This window comes from Camelus dromedarius, chromosome 25, assembly GCF_036321535.1.
Source record: "Camelus dromedarius isolate mCamDro1 chromosome 25, mCamDro1.pat, whole genome shotgun sequence".
Taxonomy (NCBI): domain Eukaryota; kingdom Metazoa; phylum Chordata; class Mammalia; order Artiodactyla; family Camelidae; genus Camelus; species Camelus dromedarius.
Genome location: NC_087460.1, coordinates 16,325,728 through 16,347,501, shown reverse-complemented (window position 1 = coordinate 16,347,501; position 21,774 = coordinate 16,325,728). Strand labels below are relative to the sequence as shown.

General features: G+C 43.6%; 2 protein-coding genes across 7 annotated transcripts in view; one reads left to right on the top strand and one right to left on the bottom strand.

Annotated features, from left to right (window-relative positions):
• Window positions 1–476, bottom strand: part of RASSF8 (Ras association domain family member 8) — a 95,698-nt gene extending 95,222 nt beyond the window's left edge. The window contains exon 1 of one of the 2 annotated variants that reach the window (XM_031443931.2): window positions 418–476. The gene's annotated coding sequence lies outside the window, so the exon portion shown is untranslated. The remainder of the gene's footprint in view (window positions 1–417) is intronic. The other variant, XM_031443930.2, reaches the window with a different exon arrangement.
• Window positions 477–1,230: 754 nt separating this feature from the next.
• LMNTD1 (lamin tail domain containing 1) overlaps window positions 1,231–21,774 on the top strand; it is a 312,243-nt gene continuing 291,699 nt past the window's right edge. For all 5 annotated transcript variants that reach the window (XR_010377825.1, XR_010377826.1, XM_064479123.1 and 2 more), the window contains exon 1: window positions 1,231–1,501. The gene's annotated coding sequence lies outside the window, so the exon portion shown is untranslated. The remainder of the gene's footprint in view (window positions 1,502–21,774) is intronic.

Here is a 21,774-nt window from a genome sequence, read left to right as displayed (position 1 = left end):
CATAGGAGAAAATAAGCGTTCACCAAACCGCCGCTCGGCAAAGCGAGCATCCGATTTCCATCTGGAGAGGAAAATATTAAAGAAGCCAGACACACATTTCTCTTCCCAACAAAAGTGGCCTCTAAACTCCCTGGCCAAGGACACTGGGAGGAAACAGAGAGGCTGGGAACCAGCCCGTACTCTCAGTGCAGGCGCGGGTGTGCGGCAGGGAGAACGCGCAAAGGGGAGACAGCGGGGAAAAGGTGAACCCGAGGAAGCGGGAGCCCGCGGCGGGAGCCGGGTGGGGGCAGATCGGGCGGAGAAACCCGAGGTGCACAGAGAGGGGCGGGGAAGGGGGAGCCCGCAGGCTCCGGGAGGAGGAGGGAGGGGTCCCGGACGCTGCCGAGATCGCGGCCGCCCAGTAAAGTTAATACTTACTCAGTTTCGCAACTGCACCGCCCCCGCAGGCCGCCCCGCGGGGCGGGCCGGGGCGCTGGGGACGCGGCGGCGCCGGGAGCCCGGCGGCCGCCCAGCGTCGGTCCCCGGTCGCACAGCCCCGCGCGCCTCGCTCCCCGGCGTTCCGCGGGCGGCGCGCCCGGCACCGGCGGGAGGCACCGGCGGGAGGCCCCGGCTCCCCGGCGCGCCCTCTCCGCGCACCTCCGGGCGGGCGCTAGGTGAGCGCGGACGCCCCGGGCGGGGGTGCCGGGGTGTGTGAGTGCGCGGGCAGCCGCGGCGCCGCCGGCCAGAGCCGCCCCCCAGCGCCGCGCCGATGCCGCTGGCGGGCGGGCGGGCGAGTGAGGCTCGGGGAGAAGCGGGGCGCCGGGAGCGGTGCGGGGCGCCGGGCGAGCGCGGGAGGCGGACTCCGCGGCTGCCTCGCTCCCGCGGCCGGTGCCTCTGGGCGGGGGGCCGGGCTGGGGGCCGGGCCGGGCGGCCGAGCGGCTCCGCCCCTTCGCCGGGCCGCGGGCTGAGCGCGCGAGAGCGGCGGCGCGGGGGCGCCCCCCTCGGCCGGGCGCTCGGGTTACAGCCGCCGCCGCCCGGCTCCCCCGCCCGCGCCTCGCCGGTTCGCCGGCGCCGGGAGAGACATTGTAACGGAACTGGGACGCCAGCGCTGCATTGTGGGAGCTTTTAAAGCGGCGGGGAGCGCGGCGGGGCCGCCTGGGCCCGCGGCGCCCCCCGACGACCCCCCGGGCGCTGCCCCCGCGCCGCCCGGCCCGCCACGGCCCGTGGACACGAAAGCCAGAAATGGTGAGATGACTGGTGCCTCGCTGACGCTCACAGAGCAAAACCTTCCATAGCCCGGGGGTGAGACTTGCAAAACTGTCCTTCACGGTCACCCCGGAAAGTAGGAGGCTTTTTCCGCAGACGCAAAAAAAAAAAAAAAAAAAAAAAAAAGGCCTTCCATCCCCCTCAGGACTGGGTTTGAATTGCTTTTCATCTGGAGTGGCAGTGATTCAGCGACCCCCTTCTCAGCAGCAGGCAGTGACAGAGACAGGAGACGAAAAACACAGCGAATGAATCAGACGTGAGTAACCAAGTTTAGAAAGAGCTGGGCTCAGATTCAGAAAACTGCTCCCCCCACCCCACCTACCTTTAAATATAGCAAACGGTCAAGGAGGGAGAGCAGCGCTTTCATATGGAAACGCAGATGTGCCCGTGGTTTTCACTATTCCACCTCTTTTTTACGGCATACAATTACTCTAGCCACTGGACAGACTCCAGTCTTTGGTCCAGACTTGTGCTCACACTTGCCCACAACTCGGGAACAGCTATAAATTTGGAGGGAGATGGGGTGAGGATTATGGATGGGATACCAGGAAGCATTCCAATTATAAAATGTCCCTGTGGATTCTCCAGACACTCGTTTGTTTTTTATCATCAGAACAGGGATGTTAAATTTGAAGCACAACTTGTTACTGGTCGTCTTACTCAGGGCGTGATTTGTGTTGTTTGGAGTTCGGATTTGTAGGCCTTTGGTTATTCCTCTTGGTTTTTGACGTTTCATTATTACACAGCTCATTAGTTCCTCTACCTCAGAGGTGAGCTGAGGAGAGAGAGATGGTAAGACTCAGATGTGGCTCATCAACATTTGGAGGATTTGGGGACGAGAAGGGTTCTCTGTGATTCAACTGTAAAACCCGAGGGAAATTTTTTAAAGATGACACTACAGGGCCTGGATCCTCAGAGGAGTTTTCCAGCCTTAAAGTTAACATTTCCTAAGCTCTCATTCCCTGGTCAGCCTCTCACTCCACTGCACATCAGTCGCCACCTCATTGCCAAATTGAGTGGAAAAATTCAGTCCCCGTCTTGTGCTCTCTGTGGCGTCTGCCAGTGCTCACCTCTCTTTCCTTCTAAGATCTTCACGCCCCTTTTTTTTTGCTGTGATGGTCATCCCTCTTTTATGGAGGTTTTGAAATAGGGGTGAGTGATAACAGGCAGGAGGGTGGCTATTGTTAACCTAGGACTCAGGCTCTTACCGAATAGAAGAACCTTAATCTAGTTTCTGTTGGTCACCAGGAGGGTCCAGCCCTCCATTTTATCAAGCATCTAGGGGTGAGCAAGTTGACTGACTCACGACAACCAGCTTTCATGTGACCAGCATTTAAATCAGAGTGAAATATACAATGAAAAACTGTGTCTGCTTTTTAGTTAGAAGCACTTACGAAGATCCAGGTACTGGGTGAGGTACCCCCACGTCCAAACCAGAGTGTGCCTTACTGGTGGCTGCCAGAGTCAGTGAATTTACCTCTGTCCAGCCTGGATAAACCCAGAAAAATCTCTTCTCCACCTCAGCCCCTTGTGGTTAACGCATTCTTTCTTCAGCATATGGTACAATTTGTTTTGAGCTTTCTTAGCTATAATCACATCCCTGTTAAGCCTTCCTGAGATCACACCAAATATCCTTGGCAGGATTTGTAAACAACGCTTATTTCTGGTTTCTAATTATAGTCCCTGAAAGTAACCTCACTAGGATGAGTGAGTATCCGTGCACTTCAAGCCCTGTGACATAATCTGATTTGATTTTCAAGGAAATAATCTGAGAAGATGCATTCAAGAGGAGAATCTCAAGGGGGAGAGATGTTTGTGGAGAGCAGTGAGAATGAACAAGGGGGGACAGTACCTGGAGATGCATTGTATGTGTTACCACTGCTAGCTATAAACAAGTTAGTGGCAAAAAAAACCTAAACAAAGCAAAAAAACAAACAAAAAACAAAGAATATGTTATCTTACACGTCTAGAGGCCAGAAATCCTAAAATCAAGGTGTGGACAGTGTTCCTTCTGGAGGCTGTGGGGGAGAATCCATTTCCTTACCTTTTCCAGCCTCTAGGTGCCACCTGCACTCCTTGGCTTGTGGCCTCATCTGTTTTCAAGGCCAACAGCATAGCATCTCCCAATCTCTCTTTCTCTCTCTCTTTGTGACTTCTGCTTCAAGGTTAGGGGGACATCTCTTTTTCTAAGCTAGGCAGAGAGAATAGGTATGATACAGACACATTTCTAATCATATATGTTATGAACTGCATTGAATAATTTGCAGGAAGAGATGACAGTGTCTTCATTACTGGTCAGCTCGTCACTGGGATAAATAACTTGACTGGGAGATTGCTGAAGTGGTGACTGATTAGTTCGACTAAACCTGTATCCCTCTGGTGAGCCATGCAATTGAAACCAGGTTCACAACTGCAGTTCCTGGGGATAAATTTATTTCTCTGGAACTCTTTGTGTGTGTGTGTGTGTGTGTGTGTGTGTGTGTGTGTGCGCGCGCGCGTCAGTGGAATCATATTGCTAAGCTTGAGAAATATTTTATGTCGACCAGCATTTCCCACATGGGCCCACCAGGGAACACCGCCTCATAAGATGAGATGCTGGGAAGACAGTTGCTTCATGCTCAGATAAGGCCCATGGAACACAGTTGTGACTACAGTTTAGGCCAGAAGAAGCTTGTCAGTGGGTCAGATCCATTAAGGGCCAAGTGTCAGGAAATCCTTTCATGAGGAAGTCCAAGGGACAAAAACATCTTGTCACAAACAAGTAGGTATGTATATTGGCAGGAATAAATCAGGGACTTCTGAATATACGTTTCCTTATTATCCAGCCCCACCTGTCTTCTCCTTCTTTCCCCCTGCTTCTTTCCCCACTCTGTGTTTCACCCAGACTCCTTACAGCTTCCTAACCTCGAACGGTGGTCCAGACCACTCCTCAGTCTCTTAACCACATGACCCTGAAATTGCTTGTTTCCTGATGGTGCCCTCACTACCCTCCCCCCATCTCCCCCCTTCACCACTACCTTCTTAAAGCCAGGGACTGTGTTGTGTTTGTCGCTGTTTCCCCCATGCCTGATACAGGGCCTGGCTCAGACTGGGAGCTCGGTTAATATCCACTGACATAACAATTAAATGAATGAGTGACCATATACATGCAGTCGGCTAATGTCACCTACTCATCTGTTAAACTTGCCTTGGATCTTCTTCCATCTAATCTGTAACTAGCTGAGAGTCCCATTTTCTTCCTTAATTAATAAACATAATAAGAACATAATAAATATGGTATTTTGCTAGGTTCTGGGATTACAAAAATTTATATAACGTAATCTCAGCCTTCTGTGAGCTCACAGTCCATCTGAGGAAAAATGTACTAACAGAGGAAGTGAGGCAGATAATGCTGATGCCTATCCCATTCCCTTTCTCCACTTCTTCCTTAGTAATAGAAATCTGATTTTGTGCCCAGTGGAAAGTTTTATTTCACAACCTTCCTTGCAAATAGGGGTTACTAAGTATTGGCCATGTGGATGGAGAGTGTTGTATGGGACTTCCGGGAAAACTTACTTGTGTGTCCTCACATGTGAGCAGGGCTAACTCAAGCACTATTCTTGCCTGAAACACAGATGTAATGGCTGGAGTTGCAGCAACCATATTGTGACATCAAGACTACCTTGAAGCCTGAAGTCATATACTAAAATTTGTACAAATGGGGTCATTTAGACTTCTTCAGCCTATCTTAGCAAGCCTTCATTTAGTCACTATTACTGACAAGTTTGGAAGGAAAAAAAATTCTCTCTCCTCTTCTCTTCAGTATACGGGTGCAGGAAGCAAGTAAATATGGCTTTCTTTACCATTCCTAATGAAAATCTTGCACACGTACTGAAACACTGCAAAGATCTATAAACATTGTAATTTATTTGACCAGCATAAAGAGGCTTTTTAGAAACAGCCAACGGTTCTCAGATCTGTAGCAATTTTTAATTTAATGATAGTTACATATTAAAAAAAATAATAAAATGTGTAGGTACCAAATCATAAACAACTCCTTAAAAGACCCTCCAATGATTTGATGGGGTAGAAGGGTAATTATCAGTGTATTTTGTTAAGCAATGAAGTATAGTCTAGAACAAAAATAAAGCATAAACTGTAAGTGGAAATTATAAAAGGGTATTCCAAAAGAAATAAATACAAATATATTCAGAAATAGGATTTAAAGTATGATTGGTCTCTTATTTAGGTAGAAGTTTTTTGAGAGGATAATCCAATGAAAGTGAAAGTCTTTTTTTTTTTAAATTATAGGTTGGGAGAATGGATTTAGTCAACTGGGATTAACTATGGGGGCTCTACAAGAGCCTGTGACAGGATCAGTCTCCTGGGGGGAAAACCATGAATATGGGACCTGATGTTATAAAGCTGCCTCTTTGTAAATTCATGCAATAAAATCTGGACTGTCTGACATTCTTCCAGCCTGAATGCCGCTCACCCATCTCCCCACATTTCTCTAGGGCTGTAATTAAGGTTTATAATGATGCCCCCAATACAACTTCGGAATCATAACAGAAAGATTAAATTATCTTCTGCTTTGCCTGTATGTCTTTAATTATATTTTTTATTAATTGCAAACTGGAAATCTCATCTGTTTTATAACACTGTTGGATTAACCAGAGCCTCCTTATCAGGGACCCAATCATAACAGCAGAGTTTACAGTTGATGGAGGGGAAAGAACCCAATAAGTGATTAAAAATGTGAGATTTATATGATCAGAGTAAGAATAGTTATTACAAAATAATTTAGAATCATCCAGCCACATTTTTAAGAATTGTAACAAATGTATTGATTAATAATAAATGCTGTACTTCTAATTCTCTTAATAAGTATAATAATTCATAATCTGTAGTAAGAGAGAAATTACCTTAGAGTATGAATAAATAAATCTTTATTTCAGATTGGATAGACTGTGGTCTGTTGGTATCAGCAAGAGAGCAGATATTAGGCATTGGCCCAGGAATATTGTAAATTGAGTTGGGTTTTATGTCCACATTTCGTTTAGGGTCCTGTCAAGCTGCTCTGCGTCTCACCCTTAGCTTCCCCAGAGATGCATACCTCTGGTGATCATAAAGGACCTCTAATAAATGTATGGAATAGAGGTTCCCTGAAAGCAGAGCCTGAGACAGGGATTCTGGTGCAAGGACGTATTGTGTCAGGAGAAGGGGAATGAGAGACGTAGCACAGGGCAAGGGGGATAAAGTAAAGATGTGCTCCCAGCTGGAGACCAGCTTCAGCATGACCCAGTGGGGAACTCTAGAGCAGGAATTTCACCAGAGTGCGTCCCTTGGGGCAAAGGGACTGGCTTTCCGTACCACTGTTATCAATCACTCATTGGCTGTGGGTTGGTGGTAACCCCTAAGGCAAGGCACTTCCTGTTCCTGCAAGAGTAAAGGTGATTCTCTGAGAGGGAGGCAGCTGCATTTAGCAGCCAACGCTCACAGCAGCCAAGGATGCATGTACTGGCCCCAGAGAAGGACCTGGGAAGGGTACCACTGGGATCCAGTACACATCACATATGGGTAGGAGCCCCAGACCAGCCCTACGGTCCTGTAACAACGGAAGTCCACTACTAGTATGACTGAAGCGTTGTGCTGTACGCCAGAAATTGACAAACACTGTAAACTAACTATACTTCAATAAAAATATATTAAAAAAAAAAAAATAAAGGTACTGCAGAGGCCAAACCCCGTGGCTTGTTTCCAGAGGAAAATGTGCTCAGAGCACAACTGGGGATGTGAGGAACACATTTCCTCCAGCCTGGGCGCGAGAACTCCCTCTCTCCTCACCTACCCTTCGTGCCAAGCCACGGCAGCTGGTGCTGGCTTTGGAGACTGAGGCGAGATGCTCCGCAGGGCCGGAACTGAAGATGTTAGGAAAATGTAGGCTAGAACCAGAGAGGCTGGGGTGGGACAAGGGGACCTTCAGATTGAGACTGATGTCTGGGGCCCACTTGCCAACCTCCCCTAGGTTTTCTTCCACTGGCCCTAGAAATGTACTCACCTGCCTCCCTGTCCTCTGTCAGGCCCTCGGCTGCCCACCAGGATTTCTATCTATCTCCCCTCTGCTGGAGCTGTACTTGCATTTCCTCAAACAGCCTTTCCACCAGTCTTCGTATAACAAACACTCAACTTCAGCTTCTCTGACATTTTCTAACAGTTTGACAGCTAAATGTGATGGTGGGTGTGGGGTGAGGGAATAGAGTAAAAATGCTTCCCATGCTATTCCCCTTCTCAGTTGAGCCCCACGAGCCCAGCCCAGCAGCGGGGCTACTGGTGGGTGTTTGGGGAAAACAAAGACCATGCAGTTGATTCGCCTGAATTTCAGGGAGCACGCAGAGCTATTCTGGGAGGTGCTGGATGAAGGCTCGGGTTCGGTGTGGGAGTGAATGAAGTAGACAGAGAGCCCCAAAGGAGACACAGGTGTGGACAGGTGGTCCAGGAGCAGGGACAAGGCAGTCCCAGGTGTTCGCCTAATAAACTTGGGGACTTTCCTTCTCTTCCCTCCCCTGACCCTTCAGCCCCAGACTTTCTGTTGAAGACACCCTCTTAGACTCATGGAAGATACGTTGACAACTGAGAATAGGTAAGTGTGGCCCAAGAGTGCAAACACTGGCCACTTGTAGGCTCCGAAGGAAGAAAACAAAATCCTAATTTTTTTCCTAATCTGGAAAAGGAATTGATGTTCCCTCTACTCTAAGGCTGGGGTAGTAATAAATGCGTCCAAAAGCTACTGACATTGAAATGATTAAAAACTACCACTTTGGCATCAGAACACTTCCTGATACTGCACTCAGGTAAGCAAGGAGTCGGAGTGACCTCAGCCTTGCAGCCCACGTGGTGCCGTGTGACACAGGGGAAGGCAGGTCGTCTGGTTAAGACATTAAGGGTGTCATCAGCTTATGTCTGTCACTGTCCAGGAGAGACCCTTCCCTTCCTGCTGCTGCTCTTCAGCCCCTGTGGTGATCCCAGTCTTCCTGACCTGATGGGAGGTCAGGCAACCCATTTAAATAAAAGAACTTCAGAAGAACTCTAAGGTTCTTTTCTCAGAAAGGTTGGGAAGATACTAAGACAGATCTTGGTTTAAGTCCTGACTCTGCTTCTTACTCCGTTGTTCAAATTCTCTGACCCCCGTTTTCTTATCTGCAAAAAAAAAATAAGGTGGAGAAGAGGAGAGAATATTATTGGTGGCACATAAAGAGTTACTGTGATTAACTGGAATAATGTGTGTAAAGCATTCAGTGCCTGGTATGTAAGTGTTGCTGTTACTATTATACTTTACAGGCTCTTAGATGAGAATATATTTTTAACAAAGCCAAGAATTATAATTTTCTACTAATAGAAGTATGTATATGCATGACTGGGACCTTGTGCAGTACAACAGAAATTGACACATTGTAACTGATGGTACTTCAATTAAAAAAAAAGTTTAAAAAAAAGAATTATAATTTTCTGATTCAGTATACTCTATACCAGGCACTGTTCTAAATGCCTCTCATACATTAACTTTTTAAACATTCACAATAACCCTATCAGCTACGTACTATTGTTTTACCCATTTTATAGATTAGGAAGCTAAAGCATAGAGATATTAAGTAATTTACCCAATGATTCCATCATTAATTAGTGGGATTCCCAGAGCTGGTGTTCAAGCCAGGAAGTCTGGCTTCAAAATCTGCACTCTTTACCACGGCAATATGTAATTAAAGAGTGAAGCAAGAATCAAAAATATCTGGGAGGATGAAGCACAGAATTGGCATGGGTTCGGGTGCAAAGATTAAAATTGCAAATCAAATGGAACTGGGGTAATCACACTCTGTGACTTCAGACTATGTTACAAAGCTACAATAATCAAAACAGCATGGAACTGGCACAAAAACAGACACATAAATCAATGGAACAGGATAGAAAGTCCAGAAATGAACTTATGCACATACGGTCAATTTACAACAAAGGAAGCAAGAATATATAATGGAGAAGATAGTCTGTTCAATAAGTGGTGCTGGGAAAACTGGACAGCTATGTGTAAAAGACTGAAATTAGAACATTCTCTAACACCATGTACAAAAATAAACTCAAAATGGATTAAAGACATAAATGTAAGACCAGGTAGTATAAAACTCCTAGAGGAAAACATAGGCACAACACTCTTGGACATAAATCACAGCAGTTTATTTTTTGAACCAGCTCCTGGAGTAATGGAAAAGCAAAAATAAACAAATGGGATCTAATTAAACTTAAAAGCTTTTTCACAGCTAAGGATACCATCAATGAAAAGACAACCTGCAGAATGGGAAAAAATATTTGCAAATGATGTGAACAACAAGGGACTAATTTCCAAAATATACAAGCAGCTCATATACCTTAATATCAAAAAAACAAGCAACCCAATCCAAAAATAGACAAGACCTAAATAGACATCTCTCCAAAGAAGACATACAGATGGCCAACAAGCACATGAAAAGATGCTCAACATCACTACTTGTTAGAGAAATGCAAATCAAAACTACAATGAGGTATCACTTCACACCAGTCAGAATGGCCATCATTAAAAAGTCTACAAACGATAAATGCTGGAGAGGGTGTGGGGAGAAAGGAACCCTCCTACACTGTCAGTGGGAATGTAAATTGGTGCAACCACGATGGAGGACAGTACAGAGGTTCCTTAAAAAACTAAAAATAGACTTACCATATGATCCAGCAATCCCACTCCTGGGCATATACCCGGAGAAGAATATAATTAAAAAAGACACATGCACCCCAGTGCTCATAGCAGCACTATTTACAATAGCCAAGACATGGAAGCAACTCAAATGTTCATCAACAGATGACCAGATAAAGAAGATGTGGTATATAAATGCAATGGAATGCTACTCAGCCATAAGAAAGAATGAAATAATGCCATTTGCAACATGGATGGACCTGGAGATTGTCATTCTAAGTGAAATAAGCTGGAAAGAGAGAGAAAAATGCCATATGATATCACTTATATGTGGAATCTAAAAAATAAAAAAGGCCACAAATGAACTACTTATTGTTTATAACTTAGATGATTGATTTCTTGGATATGTATAAGCACGTTTGACTGTCCTTTATGATTGGATTACTATGTAAGTCTAAACAGCTAAAGCTCTAACCTGTTCTTAGAAACAATGAACAGTACATATATGTAAATTAAAGAAAATATGTGCAATATATTGTATATTTGTATTTACATGTAATATACTGTATATGTGCAGTTAAATTGTATCAATTTTACTTAATAAAACTGAAAAATGAAAAAAAAATTGCAAACGGAGGTCTGAGTTAGGCAGGTTCCTTTCCCCTGGTGCCCAAAGTGTCCTGAGGGCGAGGGGTGAGGAGTGAGGTCCGACAGGCCCAGCAGGGTCCCAGCTTCCTCATCAAGGATTGTTCACTCAACAAAATATGTTAACCTACCATTTTAGAATGACTGGTAAGTTCCCAAGTCAATTTACAAGCAAACTGGGAAAATAACCCACAGATGACTATGACTAAGATTTAAACTATGTGCATTTTCAAGGACGTTTGACTGGATCAGAGACCATCCTAGGAAATGACCCAGTGATTGCTAGTCCTCCTTCATTAGTCTTGTGACCCCGGGCAAGCCCTGTGGCCTTCCTGGACCTCTCTAAAGTGGAAGTGTGATCTGATGGCCGTGCTTGGAGCCTCAGCACTGGCTGGCAGATCCGGCCACCTGATGGGCATCCCCTTTCCTCCTCCGCTGTTCCCTGTGTACCCTTCAGGTATGTTTATTCCAAGAGGGGGGCATTTCCAGTTGGGGCTGCATTGTTCTTATAGCAAGGATTTACAGAAGTTCCTCAAATGTCACATCGAGCTCTAACATTCTGAATATATGAATCATAAATTAAAATAATTGGTGCCACTGAAAGAGAAGAGACATGGCAGAATAGGCTTGCTCCAGCTTCTAATAATGACCCAAAGAGCAGTTCAAAATCCAGCTAAAAAACACAGAGAAAAAAAATTAAGTTAGGCTTAATTTGTACCAGGAACAGAATATTTCAGTGCATGTAATTCTGTATGTATTTTTTACTTTATTCTGTGACTTAACACCTAACATTCAATTTATATATGGATTTCTGAGCATTGCTTTCCAAAAAAGTCATTATCCTGTGAGCAATGTTAGCCATTAGTGTTTTCTAACAAATAAGTGGACAAAGAGTGGATACCCTACAAAGAAACAGCCTCGTGTTACTTGTCCACAAAACTGGGAAGCTCATGTACTAATAGGGGTCATGACAGCATGTCAAACTGCAGAAAAAACTGCATAATACTCCAGTGATTCTAGACGGAAGTAAATAATCAATTCAGCCCTGGGTAGTTTCAGAGAGGAAGCCAAGAAAAGGGGATCTTTTTCTTCTCATGGCAGAGATGTTTTTTTTTTGGTTCTGTGTTTTAATTTTAGCACCTGATGTTCTGTAGGGAAGTGTTGTTTAAAACAAAAACACTATTTACTAGAATCCCAGTGTCAGAAATTAATCAAAGCTGACTAGCATGTCAGTTTCCCTTTTCTGGTAATAAAAGAATAATGGTAATTGTACTCTGGGGGTCCGTGTAGGAAAGAGGCCTCGTCCTGTCTGGCCCTGTTATAGAGGAGTAAATAAGGGCATAAAAAGTTATTAGGAAAAAAAATTAACTTTAAAAGAGCAAAACAAGCAAGACAAAATGAAATATGGGAACTAAAATCCCAGACCTTGACAATCAACCCCCAAACCAGGGTGGATGAGGAGAAGGGAAACCTTTGGAGACTGGATGGCAGTTCAGTCAAGCCAGATAATTTAAATTTCTCTCTTTCCAGGAGACTGGAGCTGGAAAAGAGAAGTGGTGATTCGGGGGAGGAACTACTTTGCACGTAACAAATAGTTTACTGTGGGAGCTCGAGGACACCCGTAGGACATATTTTAGAGATCGTGAATAAGTCGTATGAATGATTAAAATTCAGATTTCTAAAATTGAAAGAAAATACACTAATGATGGTGTCCTAATTTCTTAATATTCGCAGAAAGTAACATAAGCAGAAGAGAAGATGCATTGGGACGTAACATGGGTTTAAAGGAGGTTTGAGAGGCTTCCAGTACTGGGTTACAGTCCTCAGAGGGTGTGGACCACGTCTTGGACTGCCCTTCTGTTCTTTCAAACCCGCTCTCCAGTAGCCAGCTCAGTAGTTACTATGCGTGCAAGAAGTGCCCAAGTGAGTCTTTTTGTTAGATAAATGAAAAGCAAATTAATGCACTCTTCAGAGCTCCTGAGCCTGAGCGAAGGAAATTATCTAAAGGATAGACTATTTGAGAAAGAAATGTATTGACGCCTTCTAATGTGGTCTGTCACTTTTTAACCCTTCATCCTCCTGGCTCCCCTCACCCCACCCTTGAAGGCAAGAGAATAGAGCACTGTAAATGGCTCCAGGCAAACTGTGAAGAGAGTGGATTAGCTTTCAGAGTGGAGCTGGTGGTGCTGACTTTGGGCAGTTTATTTATCTGTCTGGGCCTCAGTTTCTGCATGTGTAAAAAGGTATGAGATGATGAGTGTTTACCAAATAGAGTGGGTGAAAGATTAACTGGGTCTGACCTAGAGTGGGCACCAGTACAGGGTAGCCATTATCCCTTTTTTTCCCCCCTCCAAGCACTTGTTTTGTTTTGTACATTGAGCATTGAGCTCTTTGAAAGGAGGAATTATGAGAGAAGTGGTTTCACCTTCTTGCTTCATCATATACTAGCACGTGACCCGGCACACAGACTCACATTGTTAGTTCCATTCCCTTTACTTCTTCCATGATGGTCTCGTTCATGTTGCTGTGGGTATATTTAGCAAATGCTGTTACAATGTGGTGAGATTATTTTGGTGACTTTGTTGTTGCTGGTTCGCGTTCTGAAATTGTTGCAGAAGACGATAGGCAGTAATCCCGAGAGAAAGGAGCTGAGGGGCAAGTGGGCAGTCAGCTCTTGCTGTTTTCCACGACACTCACAGGGTGCCTCCCCATGCGGAGACATTCACAGCGATCACAGCCGGGGGTTTTGAACAAACGCTTAGTACATTTCAACTTCAGTGCTTCGGAGACAGTGAATCAAAGCGGTACAATAACCCTCCTCTTCCTTTTTCCCTTTCTTGGCATTTTGCCATCACTACCCTCTGCCATCTAAAATACCTCAGAAATCTCCTTTCTCCAATGCTCTTATTGTGGTTAAATGCAATAAAACTCGGAGGCAATACTGCAATAGTATTATAATCACATATATCAATAAGTAAAACACTAAGATTCTTTTTTTAAATTTTTTTGAAGTGTAGTCGATTTACAATATTAATTTCAGGTATACAGCAAAGCAATTCAGTTATACATATACATACATACATATATATTTTTTCAATTTCTTTTCCATTACGGCTCATTATAAGAAACTGAATATAGTTCCCTGTGCTATACAGTAGGTCCTTGTCAAGGTCACCATTACCCTTAACTGCACTACTGAAACCAGAAGTTTCAGGTTGGAGGGCTGATCTTTACTGAGATGCTTTCCCTTCTGTCTTCTGGTGGGACAGAAGTCAAGTGTGAGACCAGAAACCCAGCCTCTTAGGAGTGCGGAAAGAGGGGGCTGGATGCCCTGGTGATGATTCAGAAATGAGCACCAGTACCAGGCAAGCAAATATTAGAGAAGTTTCTAAACATACTTGTTTGTTTTCATTTTTGATCCATTCTCCTGATAAACATCCTCACTCAGGTTATTACTGCAAATGAAAAATACTGGCAAACCAGGCGAAATGAAAAATACCCGTAAACCAGGCAACATGGCGTTAGTATTCCGAATGTGAGCTAGATGTGTGGCAGGGAGGGGCCGAGCCGGGAGCCGCAGTGAAGGTTTTCTTGCCTGTTCATCATGTTGTAAAGTTGGCTTAGGGTATTCAGGCTGTGGAGGAAAACTTTAAGGGTCACATGGCTGCTTTTCCAAACATCTTTATTGCTGGAATTTCACTGGCCTCTCGCCCATCCTAGGGACCTCTGACAGAAGGAGCTGGAGCCACTGTGAGGTGTCTGGGGCAGTGCTATGTAGCCATGGAGGAGAAGCTTCATCCTCCCATGACCCAGGACTGCCAGGAAAGCCCCTTGTCACAGCACAGCTGAGGCTGAAAAAATTTGAATTACAGCCTGGTGAGCTGGAAAAGGGTCTTGGAGCTCATCTCATCCAATCCCTTCTATTTCTGGTTGAGGAAGCAAATCCAGAGATGTCTGGGGACCTGCTCAAGATAACGCAGCTAATTAGGCTCTGAGTTAAGACTGGAGACGGAACACGAGCAAACATTTGTATTTATTAAACTTCACCCTGTTTCTATCCCTTGTCTCTTAAACCTTGGGGATCTCTCTGCAAAATAGTCAACACAACCATAGGCTGGAAGGGAAGTTTGTGAGTGAAATTGTGCCGGCGTGTCTGGGGCTGTATTAATAATTCTCTGAAACCACACAAAGGATTTGATTAAATAGTGTGCAGTCAATTTGAGAATTTGTGTTTACTTTCGAAGGGTGCTTTCATTTTCAGAAGTTAAAGAAACCTTTGTTTGGTATTCGGGCTTTAAAGCGGCAGAGTGGGCTTTTGACACCCATGGCGACGGTTCCTTGTGGCCAGTGGCACAGTTCGACCAAGTACGGCTTCGAAAGCAATTCGGGGCAATTTTAGAGGCGCCCAATGTCATGTCCCTCTGATTACAGTACGTGCCGTTGTCACGCAAGAGAAGCCAGCATCCCTCGGGGAGTTCCACGATCAATGGGCTGCGAGCAGGTAGTCAGCCTCTGGGGAACAGCCTTCCACTGTATTTAAGGCACAGGACTTAACTCCCAGAACAAGCGGCTTGAAGTTGCCTTTTCACTCAAGATCAAGCATCTTCAGAAAGTCATGCTGGAAGCAGTAGGGGAGCTATCGTGCTGAAAGAGAACAGCTAGAAAGAAGGAAAACGTGTGCTTGAAAGATGTAAAAGAGGCTTATACAGGGCATTTTCTTAGGGGCCCCCATTCAGATGTATCTCTTCTGCCACGAAGATTCTTCTAATTTGCATTTTGATAACGTTTTCCTTTTAATTTCAAGCCACGAACTTTCCTTGTGCCAGTTAAGGAAAAATGAAATAGAAGTCAGTCACTCCCCAAATTCCTCACAGTTGGTGAACATTCTTTCTCTACCCTTGGTGGCTTGCACGCTGCCTCTCCCCATCCGAGCCCCTCATTGCAGGCAGTAATCAAATTCCTGGAGGTCAGACCAGGGAAAAAACTCATCCTTCCCCCTCGGAGTTCACGCCTGTGTCCATCGTGGTTCCTCTCCTCCACCTTGGACTTGGCATTTCCCTCTGCTTATCTTTTTCTTTCCATATCCTTGTAGACACAGAGACAGGAGCACGTGAGACTTTACCTCCCTTCACTTTTCTTGCCTGGTTACTTTATTAGACTCCCCTCCTCCCACACCTCTGTCCGTTATATTCTCCCTCCCATTTTGTTCCCCCCAAATCTACCTGTCACGCACGGCTGATAAGCATATTCATTTTGCTTACCCTAAACCTTGAAGGAGGAAAACACATTTTGGTGTGTTTTCAATCTGAAGAACCACTGCCAGGAAACTTTGGGAAGTTCGCTTTGACTTTGCAATAAAGCCTTCACTTCCCACTCCCCACTCTCCCACCATATCCTTCTCTAATTAAACTTAATTTCCGTATTAAAATATTTTTTTAAATGATTTCTAGCTCACATTTTGCATGCTACAGTACAGTATTGTGTTCCAGTAGCTTTCATTGCAGACATACCACAGGAGGTAAATGAGCCCCTTTGAAATGATTTTGGAACCTGGCCATTTTCAGAACATTGTTTCTGTGAGAAAATGAATTCCTAGCTTTTAGAACATGATTTATTTTAAGTTGGTTATTTCCTCTGTGTGTTTGGTTAAAAAAAAGAAAGAAAGAAAGAAAACAAAAAAATCTTTTTGATGTAGTGACATAAAATCAAAGAGACCTGCCTTGGTTTTTACCTTGTTCACTAGTTTCCTAATAGAAAAAAAAAATTCACCTGTTTATTTCTCACATTTTTATTGTGTTCGATGTAACATTGGAGAGACCTTGCAGTGCCTGTGGTTGGTGATTTATCGTTTTTCACACTCAGAGAGCATGTGGAGACTGCAGTTGCCCAGGGTTTCTGCTCGTCCCCTCTTCCCAGGCACATGGAGAGGCTGTGTTTTCCAGGCTGCCTTGGAGCTAGGTGTGGCTGTGGGGCTGGACACTTGCCAGTGAAATATGAGTAGAAGTGATTCGAGGAACTTCTGCCTTATCTGCTTAAAAGGATCTCCCTGGCCCGTGACTCTCTCTCTCCCCCACTTAGCCAGCTGGAATGGTGATGGCCAGGGCAGCCCTGCGAGCCAGCTGGTGCTGGCGGAGCCATTGCCAGCCTGGGTCTCCCGTGACTGACCCGAGCAGGGCTGCCCACCCGGCTGGGACACGTATCTTGGACTGTGACCTGGGAGACAGATAAACTTCGTTGTTCTTTGAGTCACTGAATTTTGGGGTTCTTTTACTTACAGCAGCTTAGTCTACTCGATAATACCACTACAAAAAGTTATTTTATAAGGTGTCCTACTGTAAAGTTTTTTACCTCAATATACCGAATAATCAAACTATAAAAGCAAAAAGTAATTTTCTTTAGAAAACAAAACTCTAGATGTTTTTCTTTGATTCGGAGAGTGTATTTCTCTATGCATTAAGATATGGATAGAGCCAAATTAATCTTCCATTCAGATATAAAAAAATCTGTTTTCCAAAGCCAGACATATTTTCCAAAGAGTAAGGCTAATTTAATCTTCCATTCAAACATAAAAATCTATTTACCAAAGCCAGACATATTTTCCAAAGAGTTGTTACTTGAAAGTGGTAATATGTTCTGGCTTTAATTATATCTGTTAAAGGAAAACAAGGAAAAGAACACCCACTTCAGAGGCACATTCCTTTGATAATAGTATCTATCCCATGATAATCCCCTTTTAATTAGGGCCAAATTCTGCTTGTGACCAAATGCAGTCTCAAGAAACAAGATCGTCCAGGGGTCACTCAATAATACAATCATGAAAGAAGCATAAAGCCAGGTTAACATCATTGAATTTCAAAAAAACACCAAAAAGCAAAAACGTAAATTGGAATGAGGGTAGAATCACACACACCTGTTCACGGTTTGTTTTTTATAGCACAATTGATGTTTCATCTAATGATACTTCTTCGCTGAATATTTTTCTTTGTGTATTTGTGGTTCGCTTTGTTTTCCTCACAAAGTAAAATAACATTTATAATTTAGATTTTTTTTTCAAGGAGGGGGAGGTAAGTAGGTTTATTTATTTATTTTAACGGAGGTACCGGGGATTGACTCCAGGACCTCATGCACTCTAGGCATGCACTTTACGACTGAGCTATACCCTCCCGCCCAATTTAGTTTTTTTTTGTTCTTCCTTTAGAATAGAATTTAACAAAATAATATAAAATATGAAGGTCAAAATAAATAGTGCCAAACTGGCCCATGGCTACAAAACAAACATGTAGGCTCTGAACAAAGTAGGAATGAATTCATTTCTCACAATCCTAGAATTGGAAAGATAGTTATGAAAGAATCTAGGACCTTCATTACCTTATAAAGACTAAGGGAATATGATATAGTCCTCTTCGTAGAACTCAGAACTCTGAATTAATTCTGAGACAAGACATTTAAGAGGATAAAATAGGCATTAGCTGCAGGAAAGTAATCCATTCTCTCTTGACATATGTTAACTAATAGCCAATGTATCTCACCATTTTTTTAAAATGAAATACTGGGCTTTAACTCTCTGCCAGTATCAAGATTATGATAGTTGTTATCTTGATCTTCTTTATGCCTGTGAAGAGTTCTGCTTCAACCTTAAAGTGACATCTGCGGAACTCTGCTTTAGTAAACATTGTTCCCCCTCTCCCACCAGTTCCTGGCTGCCTGAGTAGGCCAAGTGCAAGTGTCACAACCAGCCGTCAGCCTGGCAAGAGACCATGCTTATAGCAAGGGATGCAATATAATATGGCTAGTAGATCTAAAAAGAACCTTGATCATGTTGTCTAACTATTTCTCTGTTGGGTTTAAAAATATAAACCCGCAGTATAGTAATTGACTATAACTGTGTAACAGTTCATTTAGAGTCTTGGCCCAAAGAGTCTTCCAGTGCTGGCTTGAGCACCACTCAACTCTGTGACAAATCAAATCTGGGTCTCAACTTCTTTATCTGTAAATGGGAAAACTGTGTTAATATTTGTCTTTCCTAAGCCCACTCTAGAGGAAGTCTATACCTGCAGGAAATTACATGGCACACAACTCTCTGTTTAAAACAAAAATAAAGATGGTCTTAAAGAGGAAACTGTATCACAATGGGGAGGGAGGAGTAAATGGCTGAGGAGCACGTGACTGTGGCCGTGACTCTGGGACAGGGGTCAGCGAGCTGTAGCTGGAGGACCACGTCCAGCCTGCCGCCTGTTTTGTTAAGAGCTAAGAATGACTTTTCCACTTTTAAATCATTTTTGAAGAATCAAAGGGGAATAATATTTTGTAACACATGAAAATCCTGTGCAATTCAAATCTTAGTGTCTATAAATAAAGTTTTATTGAAAGAGGCATCTCTCACTTTTGCCTCGTGGCTTCTTTCACATCACAACAGCAGGAGTTTAGCAGTCACGACAGACACCATACATCTTGCAGACCCTCAAATACTTACTATCAGTCCCTTATAGAACTAGTTTTGCAAAACTTTCTCTAGAATGTTCCAGGTAGAAATGTCCAATGACAGTTGGAATTCAGATTTTGGAATGATCCACAAGAAGCCATAGTTTAAAATGATGGAGTTGAGGAAGTCAAGAAGAGATTGGAGAAAAGAGGTCTGGAAAAAGCACCCGGTGGAAGATGTTCCATGGACGCCTCCCAGGGCCTTAGAGGTGGAAGGTGATCAGAGACCAGACAAGTGAGGTCTGAGCTGTTGCACAAAGAAAAGCCTTAGCCAGAGGATCTTAACTTGAACCTAAGGGGTTTAGCTGAAACTGAGTAGTCCTTTGCAACGGAGCTGAACAATGACTCGACTCTTTGACTTTGGCTCCCTGGGCGTCCTTTCCCTCCCTCCCAGGGAAACTGAGATTGAATGAATAATAGCTATGAAATACTCCCTTGAGAACAAAACTCCTACACACTAATAAATACTAAATGCTTTTCATTACAATTTAAGTGAATGAATGACTTGCTGCCCCTCGAAATGCCTAATGAATGGCATAAAAAAGAATGACATTTCCCCCAAATGTTGCACGTCAACACTAAGTTATTATAGACTCATGAATGTCTACAAATTTGGTTGACTGAAAATTAATTTGCATAAACATTTGAGGAATGGTAGGAGGGAAGGTAATAAATACCTGAACTGTTCAGTTATTTGAAGTCTATTTAGACTTAGCTAAAATTTATTAAAGGCTAATTTTAAAACATATTTGGCAAAATTGAATAGTGATATTTGGGGGTCACTTTGAAATGAAAAACATCTTTTTTTTCCCAGCTTCATTTGACCTCTTCTCCCGTTGCCCCTGGTCCCAGTCCCCATCCCATCCCTGCTGCCCCTAGATATTCTTTCAGAGATTCAGCAATAATAGGAAGGAAGAGATTCACATATTCCAAAAAGCAAATAATTTCTTGGTCTTCTTGACATAAGAATACTAGCTCTCCCACAGAGAAACAAATTGGATGACAATTTTAGGATAATTGAATTGCTTGATGTTTTTCAAGTTGTTGGGAAACCAGTGCTGTGAAAACCAATTTTTTTTTTCAGTGCTACCTGCAGTTTCCTGTGGTAGATTTTTCTGTTTACTCATTAAAAACAAAACACAGAGCAAAGACTTGCAGATTTGTGAGTGGGTTTTATGTTATACCGTGGCTGTGAAAATGAAAACCTGGTAAACTAAATTAAAACAAACTGAATTGGCAAATTTTCAGTAAGTTAGGCATAATAATTTGGAGTGGACAAAACAAATCTGTATAAAAGAGATCCTAATTTTAACTTGTTGAAGGGCCAAATAGTTACCTTTCCCCCCACCCCTTTTTGGATGGAGATTGGGGGTGGGGTGTACCAGGGCTTTTGGGTATAAAACAATGATACTGATACCAAACAAAATGGTTCATAATCACAAAGAGACCAAGGCGCAAAAAGAAATGTATCTGGGCAGAAGCAAGTCAGGAATTGAATAGAAACTGAATGACTCAGGTCTCTGCTTCTTGACCTTGACTGTATCAGAATCACCTGGAGGGCCTGTGAAACCATGACTTGCTAGGCCCCACTCCCACAGTTTCTGATTCAGTAGACCTGGCGTGGAGTCTGAGCGTTTCCTTTACACCACATTCCCAAAAGCCGCCGCCACCGCTGCTGCTGGATCTGGGACCAACTCTAATAACCAAATTTAGGTTGATTGAGGGCACTGCCTAGAGACGGAAAGGTTTAATCAAGTGTTGAAGACAAATGATGAGCGATAGAAGAAGCCGATTTATTGGAGGAAATTAAAGGGAAGAGGGAATTAAGACAATGGTGTGATGACTGAATTAAAATAAAAATAAAAGCAAAGGAAGGTAAACTTTAATTGAATGCCAAGCCCTGTGCTAAGCGCTCTACGTTAACATTCCTGCCGCGTTGATAAAATAATGACATACAGAAGAGGATGAAGATGCTCAAAGACTTGACAAATATGAGTGGATAATGACGACTACAATAAAATAACTTTCCAAGGTCAACACAGTTAAAATGTGGTCCAGGGTTCTAAGCCACTTAAAGAGACAGACAAGGAAGTAGACAGATGGAGATCAGAATGCCGCACTTATTACTGATTAAGGCTGGGAGGGATAATGTGGCTTAGGAGTACAGCAACTGTGGGCTTCCTAATACTGCAGCTCAGAAAGAGGCAGGCCATCCATCAGGCCAGGCCAGGCCAGGTGGACACACGTTTCCTCCTCTGGGGAAACTCCCTTTGCAAAACTTCCAACGTGGGAGACAAGACATGAACACGTGCATCACTGTAGCCATTCCTCAAGGAAGGAGAGCATGGCAGGGCTTGAGTTCCGCAAGCCCTACTTAGTCTTCTCAGATTTACCATTCAAACAATTTACTGCTCGTTCCCTGAGGCAGAATGGTAAAGGAGTGGAGAGGCGCTCAGTTCTCTCTAGATGCAAGGAAACGTCAGAATAGATATCCTCTCCTTATGGGTGGGAGAACCTAGGATAAAAGCAGACTCTTTCCCTCTAAAGCCTGTTCCCTTTCAATGATTCTGTTGCTTCTAGAAAGAAAGCACAACACAGACTGGGAAGTAGATAATGGTATTTTAAAAGCGAGAATTCTTAGGGAATTTAAGATTTGCATATGTTAACCACTATATATAAAAATAGATTAAAAAACTAATGTCTTC